This window comes from Nelumbo lutea, chromosome 1, assembly GCF_056320005.1.
Source record: "Nelumbo lutea isolate HS-2025 chromosome 1, American lotus-T2T, whole genome shotgun sequence".
NCBI lineage: Eukaryota > Viridiplantae > Streptophyta > Magnoliopsida > Proteales > Nelumbonaceae > Nelumbo > Nelumbo lutea.
The window spans coordinates 141,356,742-141,367,329 of record NC_142684.1 but is presented as its reverse complement, the minus strand read 5'-3'; the positions used below and the strand labels follow the sequence as shown (position 1 = coordinate 141,367,329).

The following is a 10,588-nucleotide window of genomic DNA, read 5'->3' as shown; positions in this document are numbered from 1 at the left end:
AGATTGAATGAACTCTTCACTGCCACCTTAGAGCTTTTAAGCAAGAGAAAGCTGAAAGTACAAAGATGGCCGAGCAAAGGACTATGATGGACTATGCCAAACCGACCCTCATTGGGGAAGCCTCGAGAATTGTGAGACCAGCAATAGCTACTAACAACTTTGAGATCAAACCAGCAATCATTCAGATGATCTAGAATACAGTTCAGTTCTGCGGCTTGGCTAATGAAGATCCGAACACTCACATCGTCAAATTCTTGGAGATATGTGACACATTCAAGCACAACAAAGTTAGTGATGATGCTATGAGGCTCATATTATTCCCCTTTTCATTGAAGGACAAGGCTAAGACTTGGTTGAACTCTCTACCAGCTGGATCGATCGCAACTTGGGATGAAATGGCCAACCGCTTCCTATCCAAGTATTTCCTTCCTTCCAAGACTGCAAAGATGAGGAATGATATCACTACTTTCTCTCAGCAAGACAGGGAATCATTGTATGAGTCATGGGAGCGTTATAAGGAATTACTGAGGAAGGTCCCTCATCATGGACTTACCATATGGCTCCAAGTTCAGATGTTCTACAACGGATTGACTGAAGAAAATAAGACCATTATGGATGCTACAGGTAGGGGATCCATTAACAACAAGACCCCTGAAGTCGTCCATGCACTTATTGAGGAAATGGCTGCAAATAACTATCAGAGGCATTCCGAAAGAGCCCAAGTTAGGAGACAACCCGACCTTCACAATGTAGACACCTATACAACACTATCTGCACAAATCGGCACCCTTAGCAAGAAGATCAATAAAATGCAGTTGGCAGCCATGCATGTTCAAGTCATAGCCTGTGAATGGTGTGGGGGAGGTCATATCAGCATCGAATGCCAAGTTGAAAATCAGTTCATGCAGTCCCCTGAGCAAGTAGATTTCATAGGGAATTTGCAAAGGCAGCAAGGCAATCACTATCCTCGTGCCTTTAACCCCAGATGAAGGAATCACCCCAACCTATCTTGGTCAAATCAAACTGTGGTGAAACCCCTCCCTCAAAACTTCGCTCAGCCAGAAAAGAAATCTAATCTAGAGGAGTTGATGACTAAGTTCATATCAAGTGCGGAAATGAGATTTCTGAATCAAGAGGCATCGATCAAGAATTTAAAGACTAAAGTGGGGCAGTTGGCACAAATGCTATACTCTAGAGTCCAAGGTACTTTGCCCAGCAATACAGAAGCAAATCCAAGGGAATAAGTGCAAGTCATTACCTTGAGAAGTGGTAAGGAACTACAAGAGGTGGAGAAGAAAACAAAGGAAGAAGGAAAGATGGACGCAACCTTAGAGACCGAAAAGAAAGAGGAAGAGCAGTCGGATTCAAGGAAAGAGACAAGCCAAAAGCCACAAGTGTCATTTCCCAATAGGCTTAAGCGACACAAAATGGAAAAGGAATTCGGTAAGTTTCTTGAAATTTTCGAGAGTTTACATATTAACATTCCTTTTGCAGATGCCTTAGCCAAATGCTGCATTATGCAAAGTTCCTTAAGAAAATCTTGGTGAACAAAAGGAAACTACGAGACGTGGCTACAGTTGCATTGAATGAAGAATGCTCAGCAATCCTCCTCAACAAGCTGCCTTAGAAACTGAAAGATCCAAGGAGTTTTACTATTCCTTGCACTATAGGTAGTTTAAAGATTAATAAGGCGTTGTGTGATTTGGGAGCTAGTATAAATCTGATGACCTATTCGGTTTTTAAGAAACTAACCCACTAGAGTTGCATTGCAATTAGCTGATAGATCCATCAAGCATACTAGGGGAACCATAGAAGATGTGCTTGTTAAGGTTGACAAATTCATTTTTCCCATGGATTTCATAGTGTTAGACATGCAAGAGGGCGTTGATGTCCCACTTATCCTAGGGCAACCCTTCCTAACTACAGGAAATGCAATGATTGATGTCCAACAAGGGCAAATCAACCTTAGGATTCAAGATGAGGAAGTAATTTTTAAAATGTCTGATGCTATGAAACATGCACTAATCCGTGCATAATTTGTACATAAAAATCTAATATTTATGCTTAGTTTTTGTGCTGATTTATGTCAAGTTTTCCCTAATTCAACCTAATTTCAGGAAATCTGCAAGGGAAACCAGCTTAGGAGAAAAAGAGCATAAAATAAAGGAAAAAGGAACAAATTTGAAGGAAATCCAACCCAACTAAAACAAGAACCCAATTGAGAAGTCAAGAGAGGGTCATTCGGCCCATGAAGCCCATGCTACACTCTTGGGGAGAGCCCAAAGAGAGAGCCTAGTCGCAGCCTTCCAAGGAGTCTATTCAGCCCAGCAAGGAGGAGGCCCATGTGCAACTCATTTGCAGCTCCTAAACAGACCAAAGTGCAACCCAAAGAAGCTAGGGGCGGCATCTTCTAGAGAATTCAAGAAGAGGTTAGGGGTGGCAGCTTCTAGAGAGTTCTTGGAGAGCTATTTAAGGAGGTCTCTAGGAAGGGAGAAGGGGGTCCAACACTTAATCTAAAACTCTCCTTGAGTTCTTGAGTTTGAATTCTAAGAGAGTAGAAGAGAGAGATAGACGCAAGAGAAGGAGAAGAGAGGAGAAACGAGTAGCTTCAAGAGAAGAAGAAGCTGAATTCGAAGGGGGAGAAAGCAATTGGAGACCAAGGTTTTATCCTCACTTGATTTCTGCACAAATTGATAATCGAATTCAGCTAAGATTTATGTAATTTCTCCATCAAATTTTCCTCTCTTGCTATAATCAAAGCATGTATTATGTAAATTCAATTCTGTAATTTGTTTTCTAAGTTCATTCGAGTAAAGTAGATTCAATCAAGAAGTTTCTTGTTTGGAAATTCAATTGTGGACTGTTGGCCAAACTACTATTCTGAAATCTCAGATCTGAAATTTCAGATCATGAATTTACAAGGTCTGAATTGCTATTTTGCAATCTCAGATCTGTAAATTTAGATCATGAAATAGTGAGATCCGAACTGCTATTCTATAAAATCATATATACGATTTCAGATCATGAACTTGTAATACCATAATTACTTGAGAAAGAATCCAGGTAGCTTTAATTCAGTCTGGTTGAATTGTTCCTCTTTCTTGGAATTCGTAGAGTGCTTGAGAAAGACTCTAAGATTTCAAATCTGCCAATCAAGAGCCGAATTGAGTGCAAGGTTAGAGATAACTTGCACAATTCGGTTGGTGTGCATTTAGCTGAGTTGATGATCATCCAGCTAAAATGAAGCCATAGAATTGCTAGATTTGAATGCATGCATGGTGATTAGATCTTTGATAGAGATATAAGGACTATCACTCATGCATAGATTGAACATGCGCTTGAGAGAGGTTGTTCATTGCTTTGGGATTTCACCAAACCAAGGTTGAATCCTATTCTACTCGAATTGCCTAGAAAACTAGTTGCTGAATTTATTTTTCTATGCATCTTTAGCTTGTCTCCTCACTTGCATACAATGGTCCAATGTGTTAGAAATGACTTTGTAATTAGAATTTTAGATTTTCATTAGTTTTACATTTTGGCTGATCAGATAACAGTAGACTGATTTATTACTAGTATTTGCTATATAAGTCATTGTGGGAACGATACTCTACTCACTACTCTATTACTTGAGCGGCTAGTGCACTTGCTAGTGTCACCAAGATGCACCAAGCTTTTGGCGCCGTTGCCGGGGACTTATTGCAGCAATATTAGGAACTATTGGCCACCGTTAATCTGATTTTTAGCTATGCATGCATTGCTGATTTCTAACTCTGCATTTTAGAATTTAGATTTGAATGTAGTAGCTTTCATTGCTGATGATGCTGATCTTCTTTCCTATTGCTGAATTGCTTCATCTTTGGTTTCTGTTTTAGTTTAGGTAATTTAGTTAATTTCAGGTTTTGTTTATCTCAAAAGAAAAAAAAAAAGAGTGTAGTTCAGATCTGATTACCTTAACTATTATTTCTGAAATCAGAAATCAGATTAGAACTCACACAGAAAAAAAATATTATAGTTGCTCTAGTACAGTAGTGTAGTTGAGTTTTAGTTCTATACATTACTGATTTAGATAATCTATTCTTATTACTTAATGTTTTTAGTTCTGCAGTAGGTAATCTAATTTTTTTTTTCTTTCCTGTGTAGTAGTATTCAGATCTGTAAGTTTCTGATGTCTAATTTCTAGTTATAGGTTCCATTCCCACTGTCATAACTTGCTACTATAACTTTAATTTCTGATTTAATAAGACCTACTAAATCTCTGATTTAAAGTAGGTTTCAGATCTGTATCTATGGTGTAGTTCAGATCTGTATTACTAATCTGCTTAGTGGCTATACTGGTCATAGTAGCAAGGTTCAGATCTGTATACATTAACTCTTACTGCTGAAATCAAATATCAGATCTGAGCACACTGAATATCTTTTTACTGATGATTGATTTTGGTTCTGTACAGATCTGTATACACTATGATTCATTGCTGATATCAGTGGTTTATCTTGCTGATCTGCTCAGTTTTTAGTAATGCCACTTTAGTTGGTGTTTGGTGATGCATAACTCATAAAAATAGTGGAGTCAGATCTATACATAGTAGCCTTTCAATATGGAGCTCAGACCTGTACACAGTCATAACTGTTCTAGTATCAGTAGCTTCTGATTTCAGATCTGTATAATGAGAAAAAAAAATTGTAAATTGTAGTAGCTAACTGATTTCAGATCTGTATATTGAGAGAGAATTTGTAAATTGTTGTTCTACTCTCAGTAGCTACTGATTTCAGTTCTGTATATTGACTTTCAGCAGTGCAGTTTTAGTAGTTCAGACCTGTATATATTGTTTTATGCCTTTCTGACTTCAGGCCTGAGTTGATAGATTGCTGATTTTATAGAACTTTATAGGTTGCTTTTCTTTTGAGACTTTGGTTGTTGTTTTGGTCTTGGTAGTATAGCTGATTTGTAGTTCAATATACTTTATAAAATTCTTATAGTTCAGAACTGTGTAAATTACTCCTCATTGCTGAAATCAGAAATCTTAGGCTACTATTCTAAGTTTCATTCTTGTATATTAGTTTGGTAGTGTGCAGTCTTCTTGATTTTATTCTTGTATATCAGATTTCAGATCTATCTATATTAGTTTTCTGCCGGCTTATTGTTCTTTTTCTTGAAGTTTTTCTTGGTGGGTAGCATTCAGCTTTCTTTGCTTTGTAAATTTCTGCTCTCTTAGTGTCTAACAGTTCCTCTTTCTTAGGATTGCTGATTGTTTGATAGCTTACATTCCTTGATTAGTGTACAATAGTTTCTTTACTATTTTGATAGAAGAGATGGCAGCAACCAACTATCAATGGCATTCCAAAAGGGCATGAGTTAGAAGGCAACAAGGTCTTGACAATGTGGACACATACACATCCCTATCTGCACAACTAAATGCAATTAGCAAGAAAATAGATGAGATACAAATAGCAGCAATGCATGTTCAGTCCGTGACTTGTGAATAGTGTGGAGGAGGCCACATCAGCACTAAATGCCAAGTTGGCAATCAGTTTATGTAACCTCCAAAACAGGTAAACTTTATTGGCCACTTTCCAAGGAAGCAATACAATTAGTACCCTTGTGCCTTTAACCCCGGATGGGGAGGATACCCGAATCAGTCATGGCCAAATCAGCATGTGCCAAAGCCCTTCCCCCAAAACTTCTATAAGCCAAAACAGAAATCTAACATAGAGGAGTTGATGGTCAAGTTCATAGTTAGTGCTGAAACTAGATTTCAGAATAATGAAGTAGCAATAAAGAACTTGGAGAAGCAAGTTGGACTGTTGGCACAATTGATTTCGGCAAGCATACCGGGCACTCTACCAGGTAATACTAAAGTGAATCTAAGAGGTGATGAAGAGCTACCAGAGGTAGAGAAAAAGGCAAGGGCTGAGAACAAAGTTAGCATGTTGGCCAACACACTTGAGCTTGGCATACAAAAAGGAGGAGCTGCACGGGAAAAGAATGAAGAGATGCAAGGCATGGCAGCATACATGAATGCCAATCCACAATTTCAAGGGAAAGAGTGTCTCAAGTTGGAGGGCTTGGATACCCTGCCAATACCAACAAGCAAGCCATCAACTCAAGAGCCACCCTCCCTTGAGCGGAAGCAACCCCCCCACATACGGAGTATGCCTTCTTAGAGGCACCATCAACATTGTCGGTAATCTTATTAGTAGATTTGAGCCAATTGTAAAGAGAAAAACCATTGAGGGTGTCTCGAGAACACATGGCAGCCTTAGCTCGGAAGGTGTCATTGATGATGCAGTTGGTGGATGTTTTCAGACCAACTCAGATTTTTAGTCATTAACTCTCTTGTTTTATTTTTCTTCTTTTCTTATTCATTTCAGTTGAGTTTAGTTTAGTATTTATGTAGGATGTTAATTGAATAAGTTGTTGATCTCTCTTTCTAGTTTTCTATGATTTTTAGCAGCTAGAGGCTTCCTACCAAAAGAACTATTGCAGAATTTAAGAATGATCTTCAGGGAAGTCCTCTAAACCCCTCCTACTACTTGATATTGCTCTTCATGTAATGCCCTTCAATGCTGGATTTATTGGTACTCTCTCACATTAGGAACATTGAGGACAATGTTCATCTTAAGTGTGGGGGTGTGAGGCTGGAGCCATGCACCTCAACCATCCCAACACATATATGTAGGCAATGACATGACAAATTAGACTGATATCCCCCAAGTTCATTGTTGTTTATTAGGTGAATTTAAAATACAAAGACTTGAGGGAAACCAATGTATGTGTCAGTCTTTATTCTTGTGAATGATCCAACTTAGCACAAGCATGAGGATATTCATCATGACCAGCCCTAACTACCTTCATATGTATGAGGCACTTGATTGCATTATTAATGGTCAGTCGAGCTAGTTCACATCTGAACTGCTAATGCATGAGGTTCAACAACGAAAAAAAAAGTCCAATTGACTCCGCCATTCCAAGCTTAATAGTAAAACTAGCAACTTGGAATATGAGTATTGTTATCTACCTCAAGCCTATGACCAGTGTGAGATGGAGCGTAAAATGCACTCACACCAAAATAATATATATATATATATATATATAAAGTGACCAGTGTGAGATGGAGCATAAAATGCACTCATGCCAAAAGAAAAAAGAAAAAAAAAGAAAGAAAAGAAAGAAGAAAATACCCTGCGTGAGATGGAGCATAAAATGCACTCACACTAAATAAATTGGGGGAAAGAAAAGAAAAGAATTCGGTGATGGCTGAAGTTTAAAAGGACAAAATGCAGTTGAACACTCAATGAGGTGTAGTTACAGAATTGAGACCTAGTTCAAAGTGACGGTTAATTTTGGCGGTCAAGGAGTTGATCTACATATTGAATGGGAGTGAAAGCTAGAACTTGAAGAACCTCGTATTCTACCTTTCCTTAGATTTTATGTATGTGATGAGAATGGTAGTTCATAGGAATGGAGCAGACTACCTACACAAGTTTTCTGACCACTCAATGTGTTTTCCTCCTAAAAATTCATCCAGTAAATGGTGAGAATAGAGGGGGGATGATCAGTTTATGGCTGATGTCTTTGCTTGAGGATAAGCAAAAGCTTAAGTGTGGGGGTATTTGATGCGTTCACAATTTATACATAAAAATCTAATGTTTATGCTTAGTTTTTGTGCTAATTTGTGTCAAGTTTTCCCCAATTCAGCCTAATTTCAGGAAATCTGCAAGGAAAACTAGCTTAGGAGAAAAGGAGCATAAAACAAAGGAAAAATGAACTGATTTGAAGGAAATCCAGCCCATCTAGAACAAGAACCCAACTGAAAAGTCAAGAGAGAGCCATTCGGCCCATGCAGCCTATGCTACAATCTTCGGGAGAACCCAAAGAGAGAGCCTAGCATGAAAACCAATTCGGCCCAGCAAGGAGGAGGCCCATTTCAACACAAGAGCAACCTAAATTGCAGCCCAAAAACAGCCCAAGTTTCAGCCAAGGTGCAGCCCAAGAAGAGTTAGGGGCGGCAACTTCTAGAGAGTTCAAGAGGAGAAAAGGGCAGCAAATTCTAGAAGGCTCAAGGGAGGCTAGAGGTGGCAACTTCTAGAACCCTTGGAAGCCTATTTAAGGAGGTCTCTTGGAGGGGAATGGTGCTCAATTGCCTGAGTTCAATCCTCCTTGATCCCTTGAGCTCGCAATTCTAAGAGAGGAGAAGAGAGATAGCTAGGCGCAAGAAAGAAGAAGCTGAGGAGATCCAAGCATTCCAAGAAGAGAAGAAGGTGAGTTCGAAGGGAGGAGAAGCTTTTGGGAGATCTAGGTCACACTCTTCCTTGATTTTTGCATACTTTGTGTTCAAATTCAACTAGAGATTATGTAATTTCCCCATCTGTCTTTCTTTCTTGCTGTAATGGAAGTTTGATTGTTGTAAATTCAATTCTGTAATTAGTTTTCATAAATCATTCAAATAGATCAGATCCAACTTTTATGTTTCTTGATTAGAAAATTGATTGTAGATCTGATTGGCTGAACTACTATTTTACAAATCCAGATCTATAATTTGTAATGTCTGAATTGCTTGAGAGAGAATTCAGACATTCTTTATTCAGTATTGGCCAATCTATTCTAGACTCTTGGAAATTCTAGAGTGCTTGAGAAAGACTCTAGAATTTTAGATCTACTAATCAAGAACTGAATTGAATGCAAGGTTAGAGATAACTTGCACAGTTCAGTTAGTGATCATTCAGCTGGATTGATGTTCATTTAGCCGAATTGATGCCCTTGAATGCTTGATCTTAATGCATGCATGAATGATTAGACTTTTGATAGAAATATAAGAATCACCATTCATGCATAGGATGAACATGCACTTGAAAGAGGCTGTTCATTGCCTTGGGGTTTGAAACATGCACATTCTATTGATGATTTATGTTATATGATAGATGTAATTGACTATGTGGTTGGTGGGTGTTTTCAGGTCAATAGGTCAACCGATCCCCTTGAGCTATGCATACAAAAAGGAGAAACCATAATGGGAGAAGATGAAGAAATTCAAGGCATGTTAGCATACCTGAATGCAAATCCTCAGTTTCAAGGAAGGGGGTTCATCAAGTTGGAGAGCTTGGATAGACCCTCGTTGCCAAAAAGCAAGTCTTCAATCGAAGAGCCACCCACCCTTGAGCTGAAACAACTCCCACCACATTTGGAGTATGCCTTCTTAAAGCACCATTAACCCTACCAATGATCATATCATCAGCCTTGACCCCTCTGAAGAAGGAAAAGCTGTTACAGGTGCTATGAAAACACAAGATAGCTCTAGCTTGGAAGATAGCAGATATCAAGGGTATCAACCCATCCATATACACTCACAAAATTCTAATAAAGGAGGGAAGCAAGCCCATGATTCAGCCCCAAAGATGCCTGAACCCGAACATGAAAGATGTAGTGAAGACAAAAATCATTAAGCTGTTAGACGTAGGTATTATCTATCCGATCTCCGATAGCTCATGTGTAAGCCCCATCCAAGTAGTGCCAAAGAAAGGAGGCATGACTGTGGTACCGAATGCGAAGAATGAAATCATACTGACTAGGACGGTTACCGGGTGGTGAGTGTGCATTGATTACAGAAAACTAAATGAAGCCACACACAAGGATCATTTCCCTCTACCCTTCATTGATCAAATGCTAGAGAGGCTAGCCGGTCATGAGTTCAATTGTTTCTTAGATGGGTACTTGGGGTACAATCAGATATCGATTTCACCGAAAGAGAAATAATGCCCTCTCTTCCACAAACTTGAAGGTTTCTATATCACAAAGAGCATCTTCTCTCCCACAAATTCCAACAACATCATCCACATTTCGATTTGCTTAGTTTCTTTCTTGGGTCATAATTATGGAAGAACATCTTTTAGTTACATTTGAAAATCTATAAATGGAGGTTCATATTCCCTTCAGGTACATACAAGTCCAAGAGAGCAACTGGAGCAGTGAATATTCAAAGAGGAGAACATCCAGAGGACTGATTATTCATAGATGAGAGCAATCGTAGGTAATCGTCTATTTTAAATTTTGGTGTGGGTTCATCTAATCACCCATACAAATGCTTCAATGTGATTTGATTCATTGAAAAATGTTGGTTTCAAACTGATGTTTGAATTCACAACTTCAACCCATCGGAAATTGAAGTTATGTGATTTGATTCAATTTAAATGTTGGTTTGAAACAAATGTCTGAATTCACAACTTCACGCCATTGGATGTAGAAATTTTATTGTCACCCATTTGCTTGAAATCAAAACTGCTCTTGTTAAATTTTATTGCTTTTGATCTAATTATTTTGTTTTTTTCATGCTTTTCATTAATTTTTTATTATTTTTATTTCAGCATGATCTTGAAGTATACCATTTTGATTCCTCTCTATTGTTTGTAGTTATATATTGTTTGTTTCCTCTCTACCATAATGAAATTGCAATTAACGTTTCAGCTTACTTTTGATATTTCATTTAACACACAAATGGCAACACTTAACGAGTATTTCCTTCAAGAATGTACTAATGAGTTGTGCTCTAAATTACGCATGTCAACTCTCATATTCTTGGTTGAAGAAGTTAGG

At 38.3% G+C, this 10,588-nt stretch overlaps 1 non-coding gene across 1 annotated transcript; it reads right to left on the bottom strand.

Annotated features, from left to right (window-relative positions):
* Positions 1–443: 443 nt before the first annotated feature.
* Positions 444–550, bottom strand: LOC148877990 (small nucleolar RNA R71). Its single transcript, XR_016106075.1, has one exon. It is a non-coding gene; the product is annotated as a small nucleolar RNA R71 (small nucleolar RNA).
* Between the last annotated feature and the right edge of the window lie 10,038 nt (positions 551–10,588).